This window comes from Eschrichtius robustus, chromosome 1 (genome assembly GCF_028021215.1).
Source record: "Eschrichtius robustus isolate mEscRob2 chromosome 1, mEscRob2.pri, whole genome shotgun sequence".
NCBI classification, from domain to species: Eukaryota; Metazoa; Chordata; class Mammalia; order Artiodactyla; family Eschrichtiidae; genus Eschrichtius; species Eschrichtius robustus.
Window position 1 is genome coordinate 2,080,951 of NC_090824.1, and position 19,225 is coordinate 2,100,175.

Below are 19,225 nucleotides of genomic sequence, written 5' to 3' on the forward strand. Positions count from 1 at the left end.
TAGAGGCTTAATTTATGTTACACCTTTAATGAAATACATGTGTGAAGACTTCTGAATTAACATTTTTATAGGTGAATAATAAATATGTGTATTGTGATTTATTACCTGGAAGTACTACATTCTGTACTGTTTCTGTTTTTCCTTTGCAGACCAAATTAATTACATTTCTGGCTTATGTCTGAATTTTTTTTTTTTTTTTTTTTAAATAAAAGTCTCTCCTGGGGCTTCCCTGGTGGCGCAGTGGTTGAGAATCTGCCTGCCAATGCAGGAGACACGGGTTCGAGCCCTGGTCTGGGAAGATCCCACATGCCGCGGAGCAACTGGGCCCGTGAGCCACAATTACTGAGCCTGCGCGTCTGGAGCCTGTGCTCCGCAACAAGAGAGGCCGCGATGGTGAGAGGCCCACGCACCGCGATGAAGAGTGGCCCCCGCTCGCCGCAACTAGAGAAAGCCCTCGCACAGAAACAAAGATGCAACACAGCCATAAATAAATAAATAAATAAATAAAGCACACCTACTATAGTGTAATTAAAAAAAAAAAAAAAAAAAAAGTCTCTCCTGCTGGACTGTAAGGAACAGGAAGGTAGAGACTGTAAGTGTTTTTTGGTTTTTTTTAAATTTTATTTATCTATTTATTTATTTATTTATGGCTGTGTTGGGTCTTCATTTCTGTGCGGGGGCTGTCTCCAGTTGCGGCGAGCGGGGGCCACTCTTCATCGTGGTGCGCGGGCCTCTCATTATCGCAGCCTCTCTTGTTGCGGAGCACAGGCTCCAGACGCGCAGGCTCAGTAATTGTGGCTCACGCGCTTAGTTGCTCCGCAGCATGTGGGATCTTCCCAGACCAGGGCTCAAACCCGTGTCCCCTGCATTGGCAGGCAGATTCTCAACCACTGCGCCACCAGGGAAGCCCTGAATTTTTTTTTTAACGGAAGAAATGACAGTAACTGAAATTAATGCCAAAGATGAAAAGCAGCAAAACATCCAAATGGCATTTCTAAAACACACAGCAGGGCTTCCCTGGTGGCACAGTGGTTAGGAATCCGCCTGCTAATTCAGGGGACACGGGTTCGAGCCCTGGTCCGGGAAGATTCCACATGCCGCCGAACAACTCAGCCCATGTGCCACAGCTACTGAAGCCTGCACACCTAGAGCCCGTGCTCCGCAACAAGAGAAGCCACCACAATGAGAAGCCCACGCACTGCAACGAAGAGTAGCCCCCGCTCGCCACAACTAGAGAAAAGCCCGCATGCAGCAACAAAGACCCAGTGCAGCCAAAAATGAAATAAATAAAAATAAAATTTTAAAATAAATTAAACACATAGCCTCCGTGAACAAAATCTTCTCTGAATGTTTACAAGCTTTTTTTCCTTAATGAAATGCAGAAGGGACAGTAAGTTCTAGGTCACATATTTACCAGACAAAGCCTTGAGAAAGGGTCACAGTTGGGAGAAAGAGAAACCAGCAAAGGAGCACGGGAACAATCAGAGCAGCAAGAGAACCACACCTGACTGAAGCCTGGTGACACAAGAGTGACACAGCAGGATGACCAGTGCTGTAAAGACTCCAGGAGGGGGCTTCCCTAGTGGCGCAGTGGTTAAGAATCTGCCTGCCAATGCAGGGGACACAGGTTTGAGCCCTGGTCCGGGAAGATCCCACATGCCGCAGAGCAACTAAGCCCGTGCACCACAACTACTGAGCCCGCGTGCCACAACTACTGAAGCCCACGCACCTAGAGCCCACGCTCCACAACAAGAGAAGCCACCGCAGTGCGAAGCCCCCGCACCGCAACAAAGAGTAGCCCCCACGCGCAGCAACGAAGACCCGAGGCAGCCATAGATTAATTAATTAATTTAAAAAAACATATTAAAAAAAAAAAAAAAAGACTCCAGGAGGATGAGGGCTGAGCATGCCTACTGGGTCAGACTAGCCAAGAGGCCACCAGCATGAAATCATATGGTGTCTGGGACTGCTTTTAAAATACTACAGTGAGAAGGTAAAGGAAAGGAGAAAGGGGCACATAAAACAATGTCAGCAAAATGGTGCTGATGGCTAATAGGAAGCAACAGTTCTTTTTACTATCCTCTCTAGTTTCGTGTCTGTTTTTAAATCCCATAATTTTTTTGTTTTAAGGCCACAAACAGTGATCATTAAGAAAGCCTGTTCAGGAGAGTGATAGGGACGGATGTCATATTAAATCACCTGAGAGTGATTTCCTTCAGAGCACTTACGACTACCCAAAATCTTTGTTTTCACATATTATCTTATATTCCCTTAAATATGAGTTCTTTTTAAAAGGCAAGACTTTCCCTTATACCCCCAGTGAATGCACACTACGTAGGACAGTTCCTGGCCCTCACAGACCATCTGGTGAATGGATGGACTGATAGATGCTGGGGGAAGGGAAGCAGCGGTTGGTTTTTTTTTTTTTTTTTTGGGCCACGCTGCGTGGCTTGTGGGATCTTAGTTCCCCGACCAGGGGTTGAACCCGGGCCACGGCAGTGAAAGCGCCGAATCCTAACCACTAGACCACCAGGGAACTCTGGGGGAGCAGTGTTGAAGCAGTGACTACAGACCACACATTCTAGGATTTGGGAGTGAAGGCTGCAAGTAGCTGATAACAGGGTCACATCTGTCCTTGTACCCCCCGTTTCATACTGGAAAACTGATTTTTTTGCATAACACAAAGACTAAACTTTGGAAGTTTAGAAGCTGTCTGTAGGACTATTCAGAAATCCACCTCCATAACACAAAGAGCCCAGAAAACAACAAAAGAACAGAGGCGACTCCTCTACCTGACAGTGTAATATTATTAGATTTGTTACAAACTTATTTATCTCATAGCTCTCCAACTGCACTGCAAACTCCAGGAGAGCAGGGACCTCATTTGTCTTGTTCAGCACTATATACCCAGCCCGTCACACAGTAAACGCTAAATATATGTTTGCTGAATGAATGAAGGAAACATTTTAGAACCAGCTTCCAATGAACAGGACTCAATACCACTAGGTTAAGGTGCGGACCTGAGCACTGCCTAAGGTTCACTTCCCAGAACTGGTGTCCCTAGAGAAAGAAAAAAAACCAAAAATGAAGAACTCCTTCTCCACTTTTGGCAGCAACACATTTATGTATTATTTCCTAACGATGCAACGTTTATGCTCTTCTTCCCCAACCTAGACCATAAAAGTGTTTTACTACAACATACTCTGAGCGAGGCCCTGGCTTATACAGGGTGACAAGGGCCTCACCCTCAGGGACATGCAGGTAAAGAGAAGACAAGTAAATGAACACGCCCACCCAGAGCTAAGGACACTTCACAGGTGACAGGACTTACGGGGGGGGGGGGGGGGGCAGCACTTCCACGGGAGAGGGGAGGCCAGCTACCCGAACGAAACGACCCCCGACCGCCACCCCCAGGAGAGCTGTCCTTAGCAAATGAGCACATCTTCTCTAGACGAAGTGCGGGGCACCGTTGGCAACGGGCGAGGCAGAGACGTGCACGCTCCTGCTGCCTGCGAGCAGCTGCACCGGGCTGCAGGTCGCTGTGAGCCAGGCACGCTCTCGGTGATAAGACTAGAGCCGCACAGGAGTGAGGCCACAGCACACCTGCGTTCTGAAGGCAAGAGCCAGGGTGAGGGGGCCACGGCAGCAGTCAGGAGAGTGAGGAGGGCATCAGTGACCACGCCACGGAGCCATCCATCGAGACCCACGGCACTTACTTCCCAGCCCTCTGCTGGCCCAAGGTTCGATGCCTCTGCTCAGAAAGCCAAACACCTCGCCAGCAACTTCTCAGTCTTTCCCAGCAATGTTAAACCCAAAGGGACGCAGAGGAGAGTCTCTAGACCTAGTAATAAATGGCGCGACTTCACTGCTCAAATCACCTCCGGAAAACCAAGGCTCTTGGGGCATGAATGGGCAGTAAGTCATAGCTCTGCAGGTTAAATTCTGTCGAGCCATAAAGATGGTCAGTGTCACACCTCTACAGGTTACAGCAGTGGTTGAAAAGGGAAGAGAGGGCACTTCTGTTGATGTAAAAGAGAAAGGGGGACAGTGTTTATACAAGAGTACGAAAACCACAAAAGGCAGGACTTAGGTAGGTAAAAAAGAGAACAAAATAAGAAAGACTTACCACTTTAATTGAGGGAATGCCTCAATTAAGTAAATACATTTAGAGAAACCCAATTTTAATTCCTTAAGGAATATGTAACAAAACTGGCCCCAGGGCACTGCATGCTCACACACTCTCGTAATGGCTTTAACCGTACACAAGAGTAATGAATACAAATGTTATCTGGACGCATGTGTATACACACATACACACACACACACACACACACACACACATCAAAAAAAGAGTCGCTTAAGGCAGTTTTTTTTAAAACTTACTCTTAAAAGAAAAGGAGAATCCAAATGCTTTTGGGGGGCACTTAGCTCTCCTGAGAAATGAGATGACAGGTGTTGTGGACAGGAAGGAGCCTGGCTCCGCCACCAGCCATCACCGCAGCATGGGCAAAGTCCCCAAACCTCCTGGGGTCTCAGTGGTTAGCAGACCTCCCTCTCCAGGCTTTTATGAACATGGGCGAGTGTAGATGGGGCACTAAGCACAGCAGCTGACAGACACATAGGAACCACTCAGTAATCAATGCAATCTCCCACCCAGGAGCTAAGGAATCAGGAACTTCCCTAATAAATGACTGCTCAAGGTCTGCAGACACACTTCCTATAACTAACTCAGTACTCTGCAAGATAGTCAGTTCCTTGTTAGATTGTTCCAGTATTTAGTTAGAAAGTTATTCCTTTTGCTGAGTTGATATCTCCCTCCTTGTAACCTCTACCCGCTGAGCCCACTTCTTCCCTCTAAAATAAACACAAAATACATTTACTATCTCATCCACAAGATAACGTTTCAAATATTGTGTGACAGGCATAGGACTCTCCAAATCTTCCATCTCCCCGGCTCACACCTCACACTACTCCTCTGGCACGCCTCAATCGTGACAGTTTCTTCATCTCCCATCCAAGTCACCGTCACATGGATTCAACTGTGCATGCTGCTTCTTCAGAGGGAAGCACACAATGGCACATATATTTATACTGTTCCATAGCTCTCTTATTTCTAAGCTAAGCCATTATAACCAAAGGTGGGTTATATAAAAAACAGCGCTAAGACAGCTGGCTATTTGGGGGGCCGGGGGGGGGGGGGAGATGCATTCCTACCCTCACTATACACTAAAATAAATTCCATATTGCATAAAGAATTAAAGGTTAAAAAACCCACGAGAAACTAAAATAAAATTTAGGCAAAGGTCTATATGCATACAGGTGAAGGTAAAGAGCGTTCTAGGAATAAAATGGCAGAGAACTAAAAGAAAAGACTGATAAGAGTTTATTTAAAATAAGAGGGCTTCCCTGGTGGCACAGTGGTTGGGAATCCGCCTGCCAGTGCAGGGGACACGGGTTCAAGCCCTGGTCCGGGAAGATCCCACATGCTGTGGAGCAACTAAGCCCATGCACCACAACTACTGAGCCTGAGCTCTAGAGCCCGCGAGCCACAACTACTGAGCCTGTGTGCCACAACTACTGAAGCCTACGCGCCTAGAGCCTGTGCTCCGCAACAAGAGAAGCCACCGCAACTAGAGAAAGCCCGCGCGCAGCAACAAAGACCCAACACAGCCAAAAATAAATAAATAAATATAAATAAATTTATTTTTTAAAAAAGGTATGTTTAAAATAAGAAACTGCTAGGGAGTTCCCTGGTGACCTAGTGGTTAGGATTCTGGGCTTTCACTCTCGTGGCCCGGGTTCAATCCCTGGTCGGGTTCAATCCCTGGTCGGGGAACTGAGATTCCACAAGCCGCAGGACACTGCCAAAAAAAAAAAACCTCCTACTAAGGTTTGATCTAGAAAACTACCTTTCTGAGGAAACACTATTTTGCAGCCCATCACAGTAGAGAGCTGAGAGGGTTAAGGCAGAGGTCACGCTGATTTCTAACGTCAGCCATCCCAGTTTGTCAGCCCTCAGCCTCCCTCCACCCCTGCTGCTGAGTGCGCCTCCAGGCGGCTCCGCTGACGGCGTCAGCCAGCACAGCCCTGGCAGGCACACAACAAACAGACACGCTAGTTATTCTGTTGCTCAAACTGTTCCAGCTCTGGCCATGGGAGCTCTTTCCATTTCTTTTGTGCCCCCACTGACATGCCCATCCTTTTATTTTTCGAGCACTTTCTGGCACTACAAGATATTCCAGGCCCATCTTGTATTCTCCCTAGCCCAGCCCTAGAATCAGCCATTAGTCCAAAACTGGGCTCAGGGGTCTCCCTCCCAAAACCCATAAACCGGGCTTCCCTGGTGGCACAGTGGTTGAGAGCCTGCCTGCCAGTATTCGAGCCCTGGTCCGGGAAGATCCCACATGCCGTGGAGCAACTTAGCCCGTGCGCCACAACTACTAAGCTCGCAGACCACAACTACTGAGCCCACGAACTGCAGCTACTGAAGCCCGCACGCTCTAGGGCCCGCGTGACACAACTACTGAGCCCACGTGCCTAGAGCCTTGTGCTCCGCAACGAGAGAAGCCACCGCAACAAGAAGCCCGCACACCACAACGAAGAGTAGCCCCCGCTCGCCACAGCTAGGGAAAGCCCGTGCGTAACAACGAAGACCCAACACAGCCAACAATCAAAAAAATAAATTAAAAAAAGAAACGTGGGGGAAAAAAGTAGCAGATCTGTATGCAGAGTGAATAACAGCCAAGAAAGAAATGTGAGTTATTCTGACAGTTCTTGAGTGCGAAATGAAGTTCCTATAAACACAGCGGAGTATGGCACAGAAAAATAAGATGGAGGGAAGAACACGGAGGTCTTTACCTAGCAAAGATTGGTAGCAGAAAATCACATTTGAGATGTTTTTCCAAGAGATATCTGAGCTGATCCAATGGGAAACTCTGGCAGCCAGCCAGACCCACGGCCCATCTCTCCACACAAGCCCTGATGAGCACCAGGCCCGGGGAAGGTCCTGACGTAGAGGGCAGGAGTGAGGAGAGGCAGGTAGAGAGTCTCTAATGAGTCTGTAGAAAACAACCCAAGTTGTATTCAGGGAAATATTCAGTGCTATGATCTGAATGTCTGTATCCCCCCAAATTCATATGTTGAAACCTAGCCCCTAAGGTGATGGTATCTGGAGGTAGGGCTTCTGGGAAGGTCATGAGGGTGGAGCCCTCATGAATGGGATTAGTGCTCTTATAAAAAAGACCCCAGAGACCTCCCTCACCCCTTCCCCCAGTGAGGACGCAGGGAGACACCATCTATGAAACAAAAGCAGGCTCTCACCAGACACTGAATCTCCTGTCACCATGACCTTGGACTTCCCAGCCTTCAGAACTATGAGAAATAAATTTCTGTTGTTTACAAGCCACCCAGTTCATGGCATTCTGTTACAGCAGCCTGAATGGACTAAGACATTCAGTATCCTGGAACCCAAGATGACAGTGTGTTGTGGGTAAAATGACACAAGCGTCAAAACTTAAAAAATTAAATGAATGAGCCATCAATTCCACTCCTGGGTATATACCCAAGAAAACTGAAAACATGTTTATGTAAAAACTTACACGTGAATGGTCCAAAAAATAAAATGCTGGACAAATGTAAAACTTGTACACAAATATCTTGGCGTTAATCATAATACTAAAAATGTGGGAATAACCCAAATGTCCATCAACTAATGAATGGATAAACAAAATGGGGTATATCCAGACAGTGGAATATTACTTGGCAATAAAAAGGAACGAGATACTGATACATGCTACAACATAGCTAACCGTGTGCTAACTGAAGGAAGCCAGACACAAAAGGCCACGTGTTGCATAATTCCATTTATATGAAGTGTCCATGGAAACGGAAAGTAGATTAGTAGTTGCCAAAGGGATAGGAGTATGGGGAGTAACAGCTAATAGGTACAGGATTTCTTTTTGGAGTGATGAAAATGTTCTGGAATCAGATGGTTGCAAAACCCTGTGAATTTTTTCATACATGAATCATATCTCAGTAAAATACAACCAGAATTTTTTTAAATTAAATGATACAGATCAAAGAAAACAAAGAAAAACACAAAACCCCACTTTGGGACCTAATCTATTTTAGCTTTGTCAAAGAGTCACAGAAAGCTTCATTTCTCAATCTTTTCATCCTATGCTCCCCTTTTGATAAACAAAAATCTCAAGCCCTTCTCAAGGTAGTTAAAAATGTCTAAATACACGTTACCTATTGCAACTAAAAAGGTAATCAATGGTAATATTAGAAGTAAAAATATACATACTTTTTGGTTCTGAAATTTCAGAACAAAAATTATACAGTGTAGAGTCAAAGGGAAATACAATTCGAGAATTTCCAGGGGATGGTTCATTTTTGTTTTGGTGGGGGCAGGAGAGGGTAAGCAGGGAGGTGTGTCACTCCCCCAGTTTATATAACAAAGTTAAGGTTCATATTTGAGCAAAATCCAAAAAGGTCTCCTGCAGGGTCTCAATCTTGTTCAAACCATGACATTTTGGATAAAAATGCAAATGTCACACCCCTTCGTGGTTTGTATTACAATAGTTTGTTTTCTAAATATAATATCGTATTATAATAATAAATATATTTTATCCAGCTCTACATGGCCTGCCCTTACCCACTGAGAATCACTATAATCTACTCGAGGGAGGATGTGCTCTATCAGGTACCTCCTGACCAGAAATTTCATCTCTGGGCTATGAACTGACAGAGACAACTGAGAGATACAACTCCAGAGCCTGCCAATGGAAACTACTAACTGCATCATTTTCTGCTAGAACCATGGTATCTCCTCTGATCTAATCTAACTTTATCTAATCCTTTTATTTCCTCTTCTAAACTTGGGTCACAAGAATGAACTTGAATGAACAAATCCTGCTGGCCTAAAAATCAGAAAAATCTATAAAGTGAAATGTTTTAAAATTAAAGACTCCATAATTACAGTATCTATTCTGAATTTGTTTCCATCCTAAAACTATAAACCACTGGATAAAACAGAAGCTTGTATTTGCCTCTCGGGTGAGTCTACTGTAGATGCCCTTGCAGAATTAGAAATAAAGGCAGTCAGAACTCCGGGGACTTTTCCCCACAGCCCTGCTCAGGAAGTTGAGGCTGAGTGTGCTTCTGTTCTGCACTGGGCCACCTCTGCGTACAGAGATCCTCTAACTCTATGATAACCTAACCACACCACCTGTGGAAAGAACTTTACAAGAAGGCCAGGTCCCCCACCAGCTGGTGAAGTGCCTACCTCTCCGCGAGCAGCGCTCCAGGCCAGGGCCAGGAGTGCACTGAGGTCTTTTAATCTGCTGTGGGACCACAGGTCCATCTCTGCACATACAAATTTTAAGTATGAGAAGCTACAGGGAAGGGTACTACATGAAAATATGGGAGAACATGCGTTTTCCTGAAACAAGGATGACTGAGCCCAAATGATGCAGATGTCTCTATTACAAGTCCTTGGTTGAGCAAGCGAAAAGGAAAAACAGCTTCATCAGACGCGACTAAGAGAATACATAAGAGGGTGTTATGGGTGACTGGGGCAAAAGAATACAGAGTACTCATTCTGTGGTTTAAAAAAAAAACCATTTTTATTTCAAAATGAAAAATGTCAGCAGATTAACATAATGCCATAAGACTAAGTTCATGTATTTAAATATTAATCAATAAGACATACGTGAAATAATTTTCTTTCCTAAAGAAAGGAAATTAAAAAAATTTTTTAAACGAGTTCTCTCAGGAGAAAGGAAATGGGAAAAGAGAAAGAGGCAACTCACACCTTTACATCTTTCTGCATCATGAGTTTTCCTTAATGAGCACGCATTTTTAATAATTTAAAAACAGAGAGGGGGACTTCCCTGGTGGTCCAGCGGCTAAGACTCTGCGCTCCCAATGCAGTGGGCCCGGGTTCAATCCTTGGTCAGGGAACTAGATCCCACATGCCGCAACTAAAGATCCCTCACACCACAATGAAGATCTGGGGTAAATAATAATAATAATTAGTAAAACTACTAATTATTAAAAGGCACAGCCAAAGAACAGTTAAGCCCCAGATTCGGAAAAAATATTTCCAACATATGGCAAAAGACATGTACCCAAATACATAAAGAACTCCTAAAATCAATAACAAAAAGACAACACAATTTTTTTAATGGGCAAAAGACTTTAACAGACACTTCACAACAGCAGGTATACAAAAGGCCAATAATTATGTGAATAAGTGCTCATCATCATTAGTCATCAGGGAAACGCTCACTAAACCCATCACAAGATGCTACGGCCTTGCAGTCGCTAAGATGAAGCAGACAACACCAAAAGCTGGAGAGGACATGGAGCAACTGGAACACTCACACACTGCTGGTGGGAGTGTAAAATGCACAACCACTTTAGAAAACTGGCAGTGTCTTTAAAAGTTAATCCTACATCTAACCTATGAACAATTCCACTCCTAGGTATTTATGCAAAAGAAATGAAAATGTGGGACTTCCCTGGGCGGTCCAGTGTTTATGACCCCATGTTTCTACTGCAGGGGGGGCACAGGGGGCACAGGTTCTATCCCTGGTTGGGGAACTAAGATCCTGCATGCCTCGGGGTGAGGCCAAAAAAAAAAAGAAGATGTATGTCCACACAGTCCTGTAGAAGAATGAGTGCTCCCCACCCCAGATGCGCAACAAAAGGAGAATGGCTAGACTGTGGTAGATCCATACAAGAGAACAATACTCAGGAATAGAAAGGGACAAATCACTGACACATGTTATTGTATGTGAATTTTTTTTTAATTTATTTTATTTATTTATTATTTTTGGCTGCGTTGGGTCTTCGTTGCTGCACGCAGGCTTTCTCTAGTTGCGGTGAGCGGGGGCTACTCTTCGTTGCAGTGCGCGGGCTTCTCATTGCAGTGGCTTCTCCTGTTGTGGAACACGGGCTCTAGGCATTCAGGCTTCAGTAGTTGTGGCATGCGGGCTCAGTAGTTGCGGCTCGTGGGCTCTAGAGCACAGGCTCAGTAGCTGTGGCACACGGGCTTAATTGCTCCGCGGGCATGTGGGATCTTCCCGGATCAGGGATCGAACCCGTGTCCCCTGCATTGGCAGGCAGATTCTTAACCACCGCGCCACCAGGGAAGTCCCGCAGGTGTTGAATTTTAAATGGTTACGCTGAGTTACAGAGAATGGATGCAAAAATACATATATTGTTTAATCTCATTTGCATGAAACTCTAGAATAGACAGAACTAACCTATGGTTATGGAAGTAAGTCAGTATTGCTGGTAGGGGAGTGCAGGCCACCTCTAGGAGCTACGGGAGGCAGCCCTCAGCTGACAGCCAGCCAGCAAGAAAACCAGGACATCAGTCCTACAACCAAAAGAACTGAATTCTGCCACAACCGCAAGAGCTGGCAAGAGCACCCTGAGCTCTGGAAGAGAACAACAGCCCAACACACGACTGCAGCCACGTGAGCCCTGAGCAGAGGATCCAGCCAAGCCATGCCTGGACCCCTCACCCACGGAAACCGTGAGATAACAAACGTTACTGTTCTAAACCACTAATTTGCAGTAATTTGTTATATGGTAAATAGAAAACTAACATAAACGTCACACAAAAAAAGCTTTAGAACTTAATGATGTTTTAGTTAAAAATAATAGAAATTATGGATGAATCTTGAGGACATTATGCTAAGTAAAATTAGCCAGTCACAAAAAGACAAATACTGTATGACTCCAGTTATATGAGGTATCTAAAGTAGTTAAATCTATAGAAACAGGAAGTAGAATGGTGGTTGCCAGGGGCTTAGGGGATGGGGGGAAATAGGGAGTTGTTATTTAATGGATACAGAGTTTTAGTTTTAGAAGATGAAAAAGTTCTAGAGATCTACTGCACAACAATGTAAATATATTTAAGACTACCAAACTACACTCTTAAAAATGGTTAAGATAGTAAATTTGGGGGTTTTTTAAACCACAATCTAAAAAGAATAGAAATTAACATATTTTCCCCGTTTGGTCAATAATACAAATAATTTTTAAACAGACAGAATAAGTGAATTTAAGAGAAAACACACCACCATATTCACCATAAGAATGAAGATTCAGTCAGCTTTTACTGACCACGGAGCCTGCGCCAGCTTCTCTGAAGGACACAAGTACTACAATACCAACATGGTGACCCGAAACACTATACTTTAGACAGCAACCCCAAGGAGTGACCATGACCACCCTGCATCACCTGGGCTTTATGAAACGGAAGAAATGGGGCAAGGGCGTCCCAGGTGAAGGCAACTGGAAGACTGAGCTTAGCATTACTGTGATTCATGATAGCAAGGTGGTTCAAAGCTTTAAGTGTACAAGCAAAAAGCCTTGAATCAGAAGGCTGGCTTCACAGCTGTATACCTCTGGTTTACATAACTTGCCCTCTCTAATCCTCAATTTCCTCAACAGCAGGATAGAGGTGATTACTGTACCAATTTTATCTGGTACAGTGCTAAATTCACTATTATCAGTTTTATCAGTAGTAGTATAATAACTTCAAAGAGGCTGGAGCATAAATTTCCACATTATGCCATTGAACTCAGGGAACAATCTAAGGTTTGAGTTGAGTTAGGTATTTCCCTGGCAGTCCAGTGGTTAAGACTTCCCCTTCCAATGCAGGGGGCGCGTGTTCGATCCCTGGTCAGGGAGCTAAGATCCCACATGCCTCGTGGCCAAAAAACCAAAACATAAAAAACAGAAGCAATATTGTAACAAACTCAGTAAAGACTTTAAAAATGGTCCACATCAAAAAAAACAAAAAACCTTTAAAAAAAAAAAAAGAAAAAAAAGTTGAGGTAACTGGGATATTTTAGAACCAAGGAAATAATTTCTACTTTACACATGCACTTAGCTTAAATTGTTTGTTCTAGTGATATTCACTTATATCTGCTTTATTAAGTATCAACGACATACCAAGCATATTTAAAAGCATAGACTGAAATTGCTTTCATCTGCCTCCAAAAATTAGTTTAAAATAAAAACATAATTCATTTTTGATCTAAGAGTATGTTAACCAGCAGGCTACAGGGCAGAATGACACAAGGATACTTTGGGAGAAAAAAATGCAGGTCATCTCTGAATTAGCCCTCCAGTCTTGGAAAGCAGTATTCTCAGGAAAAGTTTAAAAGGTCACAAATAGCCCTCCAGAACCAAATCCAATAGACTTTTCTGTCCAAATCTTTCCTTACCTCTTAGCCCATTTGATACTGCCCTCCTCCTCTTCCCTGTGTCCCAGGGCTTTCCTACCCTTAGGGCCACTCCGCAATCTCTACCAAGTGTCAGCAGCTCTCAAATCTTTATCTCCAGCCTAAATCTTGTCTTGAGCTCCAGACCTGAATCTCCAACTGACCACTAATCCACTTGTTTGCCCCACGAGCATCGTGGATTTAACCTACCCAAACCCAAACTCACCATCTCCTCCTCCCATCTTCCCCATCGTGGTGGGTGTCACCTGCCAGTGAGTCACCCAAGTTAGAGACAAGGAAGTGACTCTAGCTGCATTCCTTCACATTATGTGCCACGCACTGACACTGAATACACCAGATAAAAATCCCCACCCTGCCCTTGTGGAGACTGAATGTAAGTGGAGGAGACAGATAAACTATATAAGAAAATAATTAAGTAGGGAATTCCCTGGCAGTCCAGTGGTTAGCACTCCAAGCTCTCACTGCCGAGGGCCTAGGTTCAATCCCTGGTGGGGGAACTAAAATCCCACAATCCTCGAAATGTGGCCACAAAAAAAAAAAAAAAAAAAGAAAATATAATACTGTACAGATAGTGAGAAGTAGTAAGGAGTGTGTGGGGAAGTGAGGACACACTGATATCCAGAAGAGCAGACTCGGAATGCGACGGGGCGTCGTACTTGAATGAGGGCAAGAGTAGGAAGACAAGGGGAAAAGATGGGGTGCGGTGCTTACGGGACACTGGCAAGAACTTCAGCAGAGGAGTGACATGATCCCACTTAGGTTTTAGCAGCTGGCTCGGGTTTGAAAACTGCCTATAGTCTCCTTCTGCCTACAGCCCCACCCTTCCCCCACTCCGCTCGGTCCCAAGTCAGGACCACCCTAACCCATCAATCCCTCTCTAATTCATCTGTTCCTCTGTTCCTACTGCCCTGCCCTAACCCAGAAGCTCCATCCTCCGGAATTCCCTGTCCTCCCTAGACACACTGTACATCGCCCTTCCTGATCTCATCCTTCCATTCTCACCCATTCCCAAGCTGCAGCACCACCACTCCCAGTCCCACCCCCACTTTTCTCCAAGTCTCCCAGGCGGAATCACCTCCTCAGAGCACTCGGCACAGCATTCCGTCTAATCTGTGGTACCAGACTGTGAGCTCCTCCAGGACAGCGACTGTCCCCGTATCCCCGACTACTCAGCACAGCACCTGCCATTCAGCTGGTTCCCAACAGACATTTAAGACCTTGCTTTCACATCTTAAGAGGCGAATCATTTTTATCCTATACCACGAAACTGACACTTAAAACTTCCCTGTGCTTTTTGATCAGTACTTTTGTACTGATCACTTCTTTGTTAATAAAGTTCTGGTTTATTATCATATTTCACTTAGGTTTCCAAGTTACATGAATCCTACACTTTATTTAAATTCTGACTTTTCCACTTCTAGTTTTCTTTTTGTACAATTATATTTTGAAATAGTTTATAGCCCTACATGGAAAACTACACATTGACTTATCTATTTTTCAACATTATGAAACATGCTTAAGAAGGTGTAATATTTTAAAAGAGTATATAATTTAAGTAACTGCAGCTGAGTTTTTACTTACTATGCAATATTTAGGATACTATGTGCCTTTCCCCAGTGGCATTTCCTCCCTCCTCCTTGCTGGCGATTCCCATGCATGTCTTTCTTCCTTTATTATGTACTGTCTACAGTACTGTCAGAAGACACTGCCAAGCTAGGTGAACCTGCAAGGCTGCCGTGAGGTTACCACCCTAGGTCCTCCACGCCCCTCAGTGACAACAGGGCTGCCAGGCTCCACTGCAACATGAGGCTGCATTCTTAGATGACTTGGAGAAACTGGCTCTTAAGAGAGGGTCCTCCCGCGCCACATATAATCCCACACAATCTGAAATTTTTAGTATTTAATATCACTGTACTCTTACAGGTACTTAGGAAATAGAACAATGAATCAAATTTCCCACCTTAACTGAGGCTTGTTGCCAGTCCCTAAAAGAGGGTCATCCTAAATAAGAATATGAGATTTAAGGAGGTTGTTCCAATTTCTAATGGAACTATTCACTGAACTATTACAATGTACTCTGAGCTAATGATTCTGATCAATGGCTAAGTCATGCTCTACAAAAAAAAGCCTTTACATTTAACTAATGCAAAGGCTCAAAGAACCAACTGCCCCTTCACACAGCAGTTTAAATGGCGTATCACAAATTTTCTGCTCTCACACTTCTAAAGAACATCATTTTTTCAAGTTCTCCTTAACAAACGCTTAATATGTAAACTCTGAATGTGCTGTTTAACAAAACAGTAAAAAGCAGCAACAGTACAAAATCTCTAACACCAAATTGCCTGGGTCTACAAACCTTAAGTTATAAAACCATCCAATTCACCAGGCATTCACTTTTTTAATATCTTACTTTAAATTTTTAAGGAAAGAAGTGCATCAAATTTGACAACCGAGTAGGTATTCCAGGACCGGAATGCTACAAGTTTAGTGGGAGCAACTCCAGCCTAAGCGAACACTGGGGATGAGGCGTTTCGGGTCTCGCCGCTAGAAGAAAGGGGCCGCGGGGCAGGCGTGGTCCAGCCGGACTCTCGGGAAGGAGCCCGCACGCTTCCGACCCGCCGATCGCCCGCGAGCGTGACAGGCGCGCCCGCCCTGGGCGGTGCCGCGGGAAAGGGCGGGGGCCGGAAGGAAGGGGAAGGGCTCGGACAAAGCGAGCCGGGCCGGCCGCCCCCTCCCCGCGCGCCGCGTCCTCCCTCCCGTCCCCCGCCGCGCGGCTCCCGGGGCCACAGCTGTTCCCAGGGCGGCCGCCCCCGCCCGCAGCAGGGCCGAGCCTGCGACGCGGGGTCGGACGGGGGGCCGGGAGGGGCCGGAGCCAGACGGGCACGCTGAGGGGACCCGAACCTGAAGGGGCCGTGACGGGAATGGGCCGGCGTCCTGGGTCCTGGGCGGCGGCCGGGACCGGGGGAGAAAGGGGACGGACCTGCTGGAAGCCCGAGGGCCGGAGAGGGGCCGTGAGGGGCCAGGGACGGGAAGCGACACGGGTGCGGCCGGAGGACCCGGGCCCGCCGCCGACTCACCGTGCTGCTCCCGCGGGGCCGCGCGCTCGCGCTGTCAGCACCGGGGGGCCGCGGGCGCGTGCGCCGAGCGGGACCGCCGGGGCTGTCGCCTCGGCCGCCTCAGGTGCGGCGCCGCGGTCACAAGCGAGGGGCGCCTGCGCGGCCGCCCCGCAGCATCCTCGGCCGCCCACGCGCGCTGTACCCCGCGGCTCCGGCTCCGCTGCTCCCGCCGCCGAAAATGGCGTCTCCGCGTCCCTCCCCCGGCTCGGCGTTCCCGCCCCACAATGCCGCGCGCCACCGTGACGTCACCCTGCCCCAGCGCCTGGGGGCGGGGCGGCCCGGGAACCAGGGGCCCGGCGGAGCGGGCCACCTGGACCCAGACGCGGTCCCAGGCTGGCTGCCGCGGGCCACACTGGGGGCGGGGAGCTGATGGGGGAGCCCTCCGTGGGCGGCCCCGCGCGGGCAGGGCCAGAAGGAGGCCTGAGGAGGGCGCTGGCCCAGCGCTGCCGGTCAGCACCGCGTCCGGGCCCTTCCCTCCCGGGCGCGGCCGTCTCGTGCTCTCATGTATCAGGAATAATATTTATTCACATAATATTTATGTGCTCGTTTAAATCTTTCCAGAACCCACTAGGGGGGCTTTCACCAGCCCCTCCAAAGGAAAGTCTCCTGAGGCGCTAGCCTAAGCCAGGAGGCCTTTCTCCAGGACAATCTGGAGTCTTCGGTCGAGACCCTGACCCCCCCAGTCCCCACGCCTTGCCTATCTCGTTCCCTCGCCCCTGGGCCATCGGATCTTCAAGGATCAGAGTCCAAGGGCACTTTGCAAGCCCTCCCCTCAGCCACAAAGGCCTCGCAGGAACCGCACCTCAGGCTCATAAGCGGGATGGGATGCTTAACCTCTACTGCCTGGCAAGAGCAGAAGTGCTGTCGCCCCCCCACCCACGGGCAGCCATCACCAGGGCACACCCCTGGGCTTAGTGCCACGACCTCCAGCCCAACCCAAAGGGCAGTACTTCCAGGTCAGAGAATGCTCCTGGGCCCCATCCTGCTGCATTGGGGCTCTGCAGGCCTGACTCAGCAGCCAGCTGCGAGGATGCCTGCTGATTCAGCGGGCAAGGCTCAGCTTTCTTCGCCTGCCACCAGCTTGGGAGACCCACCCCCCCCCCCAGGTGTCTGCAGATGCCCCAAGTGGCATTACTAACCAGGAGGGGTTCCTGTGCCATTCCCCCCCACACTTGCTTTTAAACTGCTGTTTTGCAGATGCTACCACCCCAGCACCAGCAGCCTTTTTAACCCTGCGATGACCCAGTCACCTGGGAAATAAATGCTCCTAGATTTTCAGAGGGTGGTCCAGTTACTTTGCTTTCATTTGTAAATGCAAAGTTGAGCTAAAAGTGGGGAAGATCCTTGGTGACACAGCAATTACTGGGCAGAGAGAGAGAGAGAGACAGTTAATCAGAGTCAAACAACCCCTCCACATTCCCTTAGTGACTGGGCCACACTGCAGCTTGGAAGTCACCTGCTCCCCAGCAACCACCCTGGGGCTGGGCATGGCAGGCAGCTGTAACTGAAGTGCTCTGGAGAGGGGAGGAGTGGGCTGAGCTCTGGGCTCAGTGACTGTTCCTTCCACTCACTCATCACGCCAGCAAGTGAGGAACCTGAGATGCTTATGCCCTCTTCCGATGGGTTGTGCAGTGCTCGGCAGAGAACTGAAGTAAGATGATGCGACAGGCAGAGGCAAGGTGGTGGGGTGAGCTGAGACCTAAATAATAGGAAGCAGCCAACTGCAAAGCCGGCGGGGCTGGCGGGGCGGGGGGGGCGACACCCCAGGCAAAAGTCCTCAGGCAGCAATGAATCTGAAGTGATGAGGGAAACAGAGAAAAGGCCGATCATCCACCACATCCAGGGACCCTCCTGGAAGCACTGCGATGCACCCTCATTCTCAGGGCGGCGGGATGGAGCGCCTGTCCTCACCCAGGGTCTCACGCTGAGACTAACAAGCGTCCGTCCTCCCTGAGAACCCCTGAGCAGCCTCAGTTTCTTGCAGTCCTCTGAATCTCACTGTAACTCCCAAGAGAAGCACTGCTCTCTCCGTTTTACAGATGTTGCAGCTGAGGTCCTGCTAGTTCCGAGGTTTGCTTGCTGCTTCCCGAAGAGGGGTTAACTCGGCTTTAGGAATCAAATGGGAGCCCCTGGGCCTCCCTGTGCAGGCACTGGCAGAGCCAGGAGTTGATGCCTTTGTGGTGGGGAACCCTCAGCAGGGCTACTCGGGCCGCACATTCATTCGTTATCTGTCCTTCCCCAGAAACCTGGAGGCGGCAAACACGGCTTGCACATCCCCGTAGCCAACAGCCTGCTGGGCCAGCCAGGGTCCTGGAGGGGTGGGGCTGTGCCTGGGGGGCAGCAGGGATCTTTGGCCAGAGCTGGGCCCTGCACCCGACCCCTTAGGGCAGGACTAGGGGTTCCTCCCACAGACACGAGAGACATGAGCGGCCTCCCGCCTCACTCCCATGTACGTGCTCTTCCATTTGGAAAGGCAGCCCACGTGGCTTGAGCCGCCGCCGCCTGCTTGTTCTCTCTGCCTGTCCCTGTCTGTCTCTCCATCGTCCTGCCGTGCTCTCTGCCCTCATCTACTTCTGTCTGCTTCCCACCTTTCACTCCCCTGTTCCAAAACCTGAGAAATCAACAGGCAGCCTATAGGTCGAAACAGAGGTTAGGGCTGCAGTACAGCCTACAGGGCCCAGATGAAGCTGTGACTGAGGTCCCCGGTCGAGGAACAGCGGAAACATCCACAAGCCAACCTCCTGCAGTTCGCAGGCACCAGGGCAGAGGAGATACGCTAGGAGGGTGGCCCACGCTCATTCCACTCCCAGTATTTATTGAGAACCAAAACTGTCTGGTGCGAGG

At 47.9% G+C, this 19,225-nt stretch overlaps 1 protein-coding gene across 14 annotated transcripts in view; it reads right to left on the reverse strand.

The window, feature by feature from the left end:
- Positions 1-16,580, reverse strand: part of KLC1 (kinesin light chain 1) — a 58,324-nt gene extending 41,744 nt beyond the window's left edge. For 9 of the 14 annotated variants that reach the window (XM_068539844.1, XM_068539810.1, XM_068539801.1 and 6 more), the window contains exon 1: positions 16,343-16,577. The gene's annotated coding sequence lies outside the window, so the exon portion shown is untranslated. Of the gene's footprint in view, positions 1-16,342 lie in introns of all 14 variants that reach the window. The other 5 variants (XM_068539793.1, XM_068539784.1, XM_068539766.1 and 2 more) reach the window with 3 other exon arrangements.
- Between the last annotated feature and the right edge of the window lie 2,645 nt (positions 16,581-19,225).